This window comes from Anarhichas minor, unplaced genomic scaffold (genome assembly GCF_050575085.1).
Source record: "Anarhichas minor isolate MPS153535 unplaced genomic scaffold, ASM5057508v1 ptg000012l, whole genome shotgun sequence".
NCBI lineage: Eukaryota > Metazoa > Chordata > Actinopteri > Perciformes > Anarhichadidae > Anarhichas > Anarhichas minor.
The window spans coordinates 2,227,907-2,239,209 of record NW_027466458.1 but is presented as its reverse complement, the minus strand read 5'-3'; positions in this window follow the sequence as shown (position 1 = coordinate 2,239,209).

Below are 11,303 nucleotides of genomic sequence, written 5' to 3'. Positions count from 1 at the left end.
TATAGGCTCACTTTATGTGTAGCATTTCAAGTATTCAGCTATCACTGATTGTATTAATATGATATAAATGTGACTGTGGTACTAACTGTTGCAATTAGCAACAGTCATTAGTGACCTTATAGTATTTTCATAACTCATAATATAACACCACATCAGTTAAACTGAGAGTTTTGTAAATACATTTGGTTCAGGGGGGAGACGCTGTTTCAAATCAGTGTTCAATTTGCATGATATCTACTGGATAGAAATCTCAGTCCAGCTCTCAGTTGGATTGTTATGATCACACACAGAAGTTTGACAGTAAAGCGAGAGGAAGACTCTCCCACCCTTCCTGCTCCCAGACTTATCCCACCGACTGATAATGAGCAACAGACTAAACGTGTAAAATGAGGTCACGACTGAGAACAATACTGTCTTACTTTCAACACAGTCTGCAGTCTGAGTTAATGTTACAGTTTCACCCCGCACAGTGTTGTCTTGCTTAATTGGGGAGATGGGATGATTGTGTTTGGAAGAAGAAAAGAGGGCGTCTTACTTGTAGTACTGCAAGTGAGACTGTGGTGCCATCTGTTGGCAAAAATATATCAGTGAATAAAAATGAATGAAGCTACAATACTGCCATCATGTGGAGTCTGTCCAGATGACATACATGCATGATTAGTTTCCCTTGTTTTTAGAAATATGTCGCAAAATGCACCACAAAGTGATCTTCTCACTATGTGCATATAAAGTTGAATATTAATAACAATTCAAAAATAAAACTGTGTTTGTATTACTTCACAAAGCAATGAAATCACAGACCGTGGGCTGCTCGGTATCATCCCAGTGACAAATAAAAAGCCCCACATGGTACTCAATTAAATGCGATAAATTTGGGATTCATGAATTGTGCAATCTTTACATGATGTCGATGGAAGCATGCAGTGATTCAAGTTTAGTTTAGTTCATGTCTACTCATGTCTACTGCCTTTCTATTCATTATTTTATATCTAAATCAACAACAACACAAATGAAACTGCTGACATGTTTCATTCTTGGTTGAACCTTGTATGTATGCTCTGGGTCAAGACGATGTGAAGTGTATCATCACAGATCATCACACACATCACGGATATATGGAAACACCTATTGTAAACACACACACACAGTCCAAACTATTTACATTTACACAATTTACTATAAAATAAAATCTCTCTCACACACGCATGTCTGCGTTAGTGGAGGGGGCGTGGCCACATAATAGTGACGTCATCGAAAAACGGCCTTTCTGAGTTGCACTTCAACCTAACAAGTTTACCTGCAGCACCTAAAAGATTGAGCTCTCAGAGATCTGATCACCTCGAAAACAAACTGTTGGAGAACTGAGTTGAATACCTACAGCAAACAATACCTGTTGGATACAATGGCTTCCAGTGGACCCCCGGCGTGCAGACCAGTGTGCATCTTCAGACCTACAGGTAAAGATTATAATTTTTTTTTAAAATTTCATGCCAAATGTGTTTATTAATGTTCCTTGAATCCATAAAAGGTCATTTCAGTACAAAATGTGCGTTTAATTACGTTAAATTGTTGAATATTAAGCTAAAGAATGTTCAGAATTGTAAGCTAGCTAATTACAAAAACTCAGATTTTCAGGCCACTCACAGTTTCTGGTGTAAAACAATAATTATATGTTAAGACTGGACTTTCTTCTTCGAAATAGGTGTGGAATGTGTTAACACATGTGTAGGGACATGAAAACACCGTTATTTTTGTTTGAGGGGATCAAATCGTCGATTTTTGTGTTGAAAATCTCAGAAACAAAATGGCGCCTCCACCATTTTGAGAAATAGAACCTTCCTAGCACCATGGCAAGGATATAACTAAAAGAAGGAGCATTTGAGAGCTAGCTTCAAGATATTCATTAAAATTCACCAACGGATCAATATTGTTACGAGCCTGAATGAAAGAGATGTAGCGTTAACGTTAGTGAACGTAAATGTCTGACAGTTAATGGACCTAAAAACCAAAGCGTTCAGTCATCTGTCAGTCATGTTAGTGTCATCATAACATTGTGATTTGTGGTTCATCTAGTTTTATCTGTAAAGTGGTTTGTCATGCGGCGGACTAAATAAAATAAATTAGTTTGAGGTGCCAAGACGCACATATTTCACTGTGGATATTTTGCAGAAACCATGTTGTTACTAGCGCCTGAATTAATGGCAGGGACCCACGTTTTGGCGTGTGTAATTGTGTGCGTAATTGCGCACACGGGTCTCTGCGCATCAAACCTTTTGGCTTCATCGCAGTGTTTTTCACAGTTTATTAGAAACTTTAGATAGTATTGGAGGCAGTGTCATCTCTCACTGAATAGAGTCAGAATCACCACAAGGTCCAAACTATGATGCAACACGCTTTGTTTTGACTTATAATATAGTAGTCTGACTTTTATTATGGCTATACAATGTGAACAGGGTTGTTATGTAGAATTGTGTTGTGCAAACAAGGGTTAAACTGATCCATTCTTCCCTCACCAAGTAGACAGAAGTACTGTATGCCAAATAACTAAATCTGACTGAATACAACTCCACATCACTTTAGCTCTTTAGCCCTTCATTACTGCTACTGTGCTCTTTAAACAAACAATAACAAATGGATATGATTTGGATCCATTCATCACAATTTAACATGTGTTTATTGCACAGCACCCCAGTCAATATGTTCTTTAAGTGAAGAAACAGATGCTATAAGAGCATGATGGAGTATTTGTGTGTAGTATTTTGCAGTGTGTACAGCATGGTACAATGGAGGACAAAAGCTTTTACCAACACATCTCTTACAGTACAAGGTTGCATATACACTATGAAGGAGTGGAAAATAGTTTGGGCAAATGTTGTCTGATTGTATTAGTGTATGTGAATGACTTTTTCTGAATCCAGTTCCAAATGTAAGAGCGTTTTTTAAAAGTGCTCGGCTGGTGATAATGTGCACACTGGCCTTTCCCTACAGAATAAGTTTGGACCGTGGCTATGGTCTCACATGGAAATAGCATTTTCATAATTTGCTCCTGATAAATACTGAAATAGTTGCCTTTTGAAGCAGACTAGCGGTGGCTTTGTGTTAGTTGGTGGCTTGTGGATGTGACTTTTTTTAAATAAATGTTTTTCTTCCTACCTCAGTCCGCCCTGATGCCGCCCTTATGCCCGACGACCCGGTCCTTCTTGATGACGAGGAGGAAGAGGTTGGCGTTGGTGCGGATCATGTGGACGGGCTTCAGGAGGCTGAGGGTGAGCTGCAGTTCCCACCACCACACTTTGTGATGGAGGGACAACAACAAGGCTATGTTCTTCTTCCTGTTTACTACCCTGTTTACTACCCTGTTTACTACCCTGTTTACTACGCTGTTCCTGTCGCTGCTCCTTATGCTTTTGCTGACCCTGCTTTCCCTCACGCTGACCCTTACGCTGAACCTGCTTTCCCTCACGCTGACCCTGACCCTGCTTTCCCTCACGCTGACCCTGACCCTGCTTTCCCTCACGCTGACCCTTACGCTGACCCTGCTTTCCCTCACGCGGACCCTGACCCTGCTTTCCCTCACGCTGACCCTTACGCTGACCCTGCTTTCCCTCACGCTGACCCTGACCCTGCTTTCCCTCACGCTGACCCTTACGCTGACCCTGCTTTCCCTCACGCTGACCCTGACCCTGCTTTTCGTGACGCTGAACCTTTTGATTATAATGCCTTTGATGCTGCTTTTGAGCATATTATTGACATGTACAGGTATGGGCTACCTGAAGAGGAGGAGGACCCTGAGATTGATGTCGTCGGACTTGAGGACTTTGAGTTTGAAATTGAGCTCCCTCTACTGGATCTTGAAGACATCGGGCCACTCTTCTTGGAAGATTCTTCAGAAGAGCTCACGGATGCAGCAGTTCCCTCAACTTCTGGCCTCGGCTCCTCAACAAAACGACGCAGGGAAGAGAGCGACGAGGGGGAGGAGGCTGCTATGAAGAGACCGAGGTGGTCCGAAGACAGCGACTCGGATTGACTCTACGATGGGACGGGCTGACAATCCTCCCAGAAACGTCATCGGAGCAACCACTGAGTCCACATCGAAGCAGGACCAGTGGTTCTCATGGTAGCCTTTGCATCTGGCAGGGCTGATGACACCCCATGTAGCGTCTTGCACTGGGGCTTTTCTATAGTATCTACTCATATATGCATGCTGGATGGATCAATCCTCCCAGAAACGTCATCGGAGCAACCACTGAGTCCACTTTGAAGCAGGACCAGTGGTTCTCATGGTAGCCTTTGCATCTGGCAGGGCTGATGACACCCCATGTAGCGCCTTGCACTGGGGCCGTTGGATTGACCCACTTTAACCCTGAGGGCCTCATATCTGCACGCTGGATCGATCAACCTTTATTTCATCCTGAGTGCTGGCCTTTGCGTCTTCAAGACTGGAGAAAGCCCATGTAGGATCTTGCACTGGGGCTTTTCTGTAGTATCTCTTCATTTTTTCACAGCTCAACCTTTCTTTATTCTTCAGGGCCGGCCTTTGCGTCTGGCTGAGCTAGTGACACCCCATGTAGTGTCTTGCACTGGGGCTTTTCTATAGTATCTACTCATATATGCATGCTGGATGGATCAATCCTCCCGGAAATGTCATCGGAGCAACCACTGAGTCCACTTCGAAGCAGGACCAGTGGTTCTCATGGTAGCCTTTGCATCTGGCAGGGCTGATGACACCCCATGTAGCGCCTTGCACTGGGGCCGTTGGATTGACCCACTTTAACGCTGAGGGTCGGCCTTTGCGTCTGGCAGGGCAAGGAACCTTTAGCTTGATCGGTGTTCCAATGAGCACAATATTTCTTGTCACAGCACCAGTGGCTCATAGTAGTTGGTCTGCAGTCTGCACAGTGGGGGGTGTGCTTGAATCACACACGTCATGCATCCCCCTCAGTGTCTGTAATCCTCTCCAGGTCAACACTAAAGATATCACTGAAAGCTTATGTGAGAAGAGGAACTTACCACCTTTGCTTGAAAATTGACTGGCACTGCGCTGGACACCTAAATACAGAACATCCAATACGAGCAAACCTCATGAAAACGGGACCAGGGAAACTCCCCAAAGACAGTTTGGTTAAAGTCTGCGGGTTGAAATTGCCTTAATAATATTGCCCAAAAAGGTATAGTAACATTTAAAATATATTAAATTCTTAATTCAATAATTCAAAGATCATTTCTGTTACTAACCATGTTTGTTTTCCCTTTGGCCGGAAAAAGTAAGTAGGAGCTTCTGTTTTGTTGAGAAAGTGACCTAGAATAGTCTACAATATAAAACAAAGTAATATTATGTAACATACCTACAAACTGTATGCTACGTCTATTTGTTCACAATTCATTTCTTATTTGGTCATTCAAAGATTATTTGTCCGTCTTACTTACGATGATTTATTGTTCCCTCTCTTACTCCATCACCGTGGACAGAAAAGGTGAGTCAGAGCTTCTGATTTAGAATCTATAATGTGAAGGCAAAGTTAGAAATAGCTCAATGTATTATAATGTTAATCTGTTTATGCCTTTAGTATGTTTATTTTATAATTGAAATATTGTTTTATTAACCATTCTGTCTCATACTTAACTTTTACAATACTCCACCACCTGAGCTGCTGCCGTTCACCGTGGACAAAAAAGGTTGGTATAGCGTCAAAATATATTATAAAATATATTAATCATTTACTGTCTTTGATTCACGCTGACCCTGATTTCCCTAACGCTGACCCATATGATGGTGATGCTTTTAATGCTGCTTTTGAGTGTATTATTGACAGGTACAGGTGTGGGCTACCTGAAGAGGAGGAGGACCCTGAGATCGATGTCGTCGGCCTTGACGACTCCTCCACAAAACGACGCAGGGAAGAGAGCGACGACGACGAGGAGGAGGCTGCTGCGAAGAGGACGAGGTGGTCCGAAGAGAGCGACTCGGATTGACTCTACAATGGGACGGGCTGACATTGTGTTCCCTTTGGCCGGAAAAAGTAAGTAGGAGCTTCTGTTTTGTTGAGAAAGTGACCTAGAATAGTCTACAATATAAAAACAAAGTAATATTATGTAACATACCTACAAACTGTATGCTACGTCTATTTGTTCATAATTAATTTCATTCATTTTGAAAATCATTCAAAGATTATTTGTCCGTCTTACTTACTATATGAATCATTTAGTATCTTTGATTCAATCAATACAATATTATTTGTCTTACCGTTATTTTTATTTTTCTCTCTCACTCCACCTCCTGAGCCGCTACCTTTCACGCTGGACTAAAAGAAGAGTATGAGCATATATACTTATATGTATATATACTTATATGTAGTTTTATAAACTTAGTTCAGGAACAGGGCCACGCCCAGAACACAGCTCATTTCCTCGTGCTTAAATACTCTGTGCAAACGAACCCGTTCACTTCCTCTTCGACTCTGTCTTCACATCCCTCCCCCCCAACCCCGTTTTTGTCCTCCTATTTCTCTCTCTCTCTCTCTTGCAGGATTACAGGAACAACAGGGGACTCTGCACCGCCGGAGCTTCCGAAGAGACGGCCCCCACCCTACAGTCTCCATTCCCCCCGTTCCCGCCAGCCGCCGGACATCAACGGTCCCCCATCGATCGCCTAACCTCCTTTCTACAAACCCTCCTTGTTTCTTCTTCCTTACATCCCTTAATTTCTTCATCCCTACCCTACATCCCTTCATCTCTTCATCCCTACCCGACATCCCTTCATCTCTTCATCCCTACCCGACATCCCTTCATCTCTTCATCCCTACCCCACATCCCTTCATCCCTCGACCCCTTCCGCTTCTTGAATCTAACAATCATTCCACTAAGCAATAAACCTCTCGAAACTCATACTGTTATTGCCGTGGTCCTTGTTAGTGAAATAAATAAATATATATATATATTTATATATAAAGTAATGTGTGTTATTGTGTAAACACAGAAACACTGAGATAATTAATGAGGACGTTTCTTTATTTACAGATGTTTCCTGGTCATTCTTCTGCAGGATTGTGTGAACTGCTCCGACTCATTTCTCAACTTCACTGGTTTTGTGTTGCATTCAATAAAACACTCAAGTCATCTAAAGTGACACTTTTGTATTGTGAGATTTTCTTTGGTTCAACTTCAGTCATGTTGAGTTTATGTGAAGCTTCTTAAATAGTGAATATAACATGTATAGTGGCTTAAAACAGCTTTGCATCTGTCAACAAGCAGCTACACCGAGTCATGAGGATTACGTTGTAGAACACAGGATTTTAAATCAGTCCATATACAGATCAAAGCATTGCCACATATCCAACAGCTCTGAGAAACCATCAACGGTCAGGGAGGTAAGAAGATGAACACATAAGACGGATTGTAAACACTTCAGGAATAATACTAAGTATTTCATTAGGTAATTAAGCATTAAGTTTGGTTTGTTAGACAGAAAAAACAATGCTTTCTCCACACATACAACTAACAGGCCATGCTGGCAGTAAAGATGTGATGATCATTAAACAAAAAACATTGAAGGATGAAAAATTGAGGGAAAAAAAACATTGCTATTCTTGGATACCACTCTGCAAAGAAATAAACCAAAGACATTTGTATATATATATATTTATATTTATATTTATATATATATATATATATATATATTTATATTTATATATATTTATTTATAAATCCTTCAGGTTTAGGGACATTTGTACATACAGCACCATGATTTAACAGCAAGTAGGCATTAAAGTCATTATAGTGGATAATATACATGTGTATACATCTCTTATACTGGAAACAATGCAGCCTTGATACACATACTGTTGCCCTGTACCTTGGGCCGTCCATTTTGTACTGAACTGTGTTCTTCATTAAGTCATAAATAAGTCATATTAAAACAAATTCAGTTTATAACAAGGAACACCATTGAAATGTAGGTAACTTTGTATCTGAAATGCACATTTGCACTTCCTTAATGACTTTGACCCTTATCCATTAAAATGGCACCTTTGTGATATAGCTTTGTGGCAAAAAATTACGTCATTTTGGTTGCCATTTGTAGGGGTAGGATTTTCCAGAGCTAACACACTAGTATGAGGTTATGGTCCTTTGACAGCTTGGCTCGCATGTGGCTTTAACACGTGTGAGGCATTTCTTTGACAGCTACACTACCCAGCCCTCTGGACACTAAAGACAAAGGCCAGACTTTGTTGAAAGCTCTAGCGTGTGCCTGTCTTGTGTGAAGCCAAGCTCACGTGAGGAGGACTTCAAATCACAGATGAGCATATTATACAGTATATCTAAGAAGACTACGAAGCAACAGAGCATCAACCCTTGTCACCGACCAGGACCGAACTGCACACATGTAAATTCACTCCGGACCTATAGGTGGCAGTAATGCAGCTACTGACTCACCACCACCGAAGAAGCTCAAGAATCGCACGTGCAACCCACTGTCAACATGGGGAAAAGGAGGCAGACTAAGCAGCTTCTCACTAATTTAACTAAAAAACAGAAGAAACACTTGAAGGAATTCGGGGAGGAGCATCCATTCCATGATGTGTAAGCAGTGCAGCGAACTTCGGGCAGTTTTAAATGTATAATTAAGCTACTTTTATGTTAGCCAACTAGCTACGTTGCCTTTAGACGACGGTGGTCACAGTCGAGACAGATTCAGTGGGCTATGTGTTAGCTATATGTATACGTTACTAGTAAAAACCAGTGGCGGGCCGTGCATTTTATACCTGGGCCTTCATGATGGCGCCACAGCTACGGTTATTTGTTTATAGGGGTGTAACATCACGTATTCGTTTTAAACCGTTCGGTACAAGGCTTACAAACCGAACAATAATACTGGTGCATTTGGAAAATGCAGAAGCTTAAATTGTGGTAAATATAACGTTTTCGGTGGACACCGGTCTGTCTGTCTGTTTAGTTTCCGGGTCAGCGTCTGACCCCGGAAGCAAAACAACACACACAAACTCGCGCTACATTCTCCCCGCAGCGTTTAGCTGTTCCCTACTGATTCAAACAGGGCTAAAGCAATCGCCACACAATCCCCATTTCTCCAGACCATAATTCTTGTTTGTAAAAGAAAACAGCCCAATCTGATTCAATTATCCGGACCCTAAACCCACGCAGGACGGTATGCTTCGTAATTAACGGACAATGCATATGGTCAAAATCGATGTAATTAACACAATGACAAGAGCCAACTCACAAGAACCGTCACATATATTCACAACAAAGCATGACAAAACAATCCAGCAACGCTCACACTAAAGAGCAAGGGCCATTCAAATATTATTTACATCAGGGAGCAAAATAGCTGTTAAATGTTTCTATAACTGTTAAATGTTTATACCTACATCTGTTCTACTTTTTTGCTGCCCTTTTTTATTCTTATATATTTTTCCTTGTTTATTGTAAAATAGTGTATTGTATGTACATTGAGAGCGGAGTGGAAACCGGAGACAAATTCCATGTATGCATACGCATACATGGCCACAAAGAGTTCAATAACTCGGCTGTGCAGTACATCCGTGCGTTTCAGTTCCAGCAAGAGGTCCTTTTCAGTATTTCCCTATTCTTCTTAACTTTTTCAATGTGGAGCTCCGTTTCCCTGCGAACTTGTTCGTTGATCTGGAGATCCACTCGGGTCCCTCCAAACGTTTTCAAGAGCACCGTAGCTTGTACGTGTCCTGCCGTACTTTGGTGTCGAGCAGCGGTCTTGCTCAGGCAGCTCAGGTTACCAAATCCAGCAGGGCTCCATACACCAAGACGTTCAGTCGCAAATAACAAGCATTCCCAGCAATACAATTTGCATCTCTTCTCTGACCCTGTCAGCCAGGAATACCGTTCATAGTTTGCGGACTGAAAGTGGCGCACAAATCCTTTTCCTGGCTGGGTCAGGGCTGCTAGCTGTGGGGTTGACCGGCCATTTCTTACTATGTCCAGTTTGTCCGGAAATATTCTTCTTGAGAAAGGCGTTCCCAGTAACTCCGCCACTAAATCAGTTTCTCCTCCTTCCGCCATTTGATGTTAAAAAAACAAAGCTCGGTTAAAAAAAACTAAAAATGCCATAATTTCTTCCATATCTTTCCACTTGAACTCTGACTGCTAACAACCTAAGTTCTGCTAGCAAGCATAAGTTTCACTTTAGTCACGTGCTCGCCCACTGACCAATCTGAGCAGAGCTGCACCTGGAATAATGCTGACGTAGCTATAGGCCGGCTAGCAGGCGCTGACATGTCAAACTAAAGATCTGATTGGTTGAACACTATGACAATCAACAATATCGTCCCCATTCCCTTAAACTGCACCAGGATGCACTTGAGAGTCTGCAGGCCTCTGGCCTCTGTTCTTACCTAGAGACACAGAGGTGAAATCTGATTGGATAAAAGCTCTACTTAAAACAAGCTGCACTGGAAGCAGAGCAACTGAGGAAGACAGTAGCTGTGCAATGAGAAAATAAGATAATGGGAAAAATATTTTTATATATTATAATACATGTAGTGTATTTAAGAAAAATTATTAAATTATAAAATAGATATAGCTTTGTGATTCTGTTTAGGCCAGCAGAGAACGCCTTGCAAGCCCTAACGGCCCACCACTGCAATACATAGTCAAGAGCTTAACACAGACAGTAATATTTAGTAGTGATATTGTATTTGTTTTATCTGTATAATACGTCCATGCACTTAAAGAGAGTTCTGAAGAGTTTTATTTTGAAAGTACTGAGATTAAGCTATTTTGTGCTCAAGAAATATCACTTTGTGTAATGTTTAATGTAAATAGGGTATGCACTCTCTACTCTCCTGTGAATCTCTTGTGTCAGTGATTGTATTTTTGTACAAACATTTGCAGTAAAGTTCTTGCTGAGGAAAAACCATCACAACTCTCTCGTGATGTGATCACTATACCTACACTCTTCGTCAGCTGATACAATTATCATCAGCTATAACGTCAAATAATCTTCTATAGTGTGCAGATATATTACTAAGTACGATTTTTAGTTTTCATTAAGTGTTTGTGAGTAAAACCGCTGCAGTGAACACGACTTTATTGATTAATTTATGGTTTGTATTCCATAGTGACAGATACAGCATACTGTGTACACAAACAAACTGTAAACAGCTATCTGGATCAGAGGAGTCACCACGGTGACGTGACACACCTTCTCCAGTTACCTCACCTGGCAAACCGTCACCACCTGCAAATAACGACTATTCAAATAAGTAAAGAGTGGAAACAAAGCCAGCGACAGCTCTCATGCGATCACACCG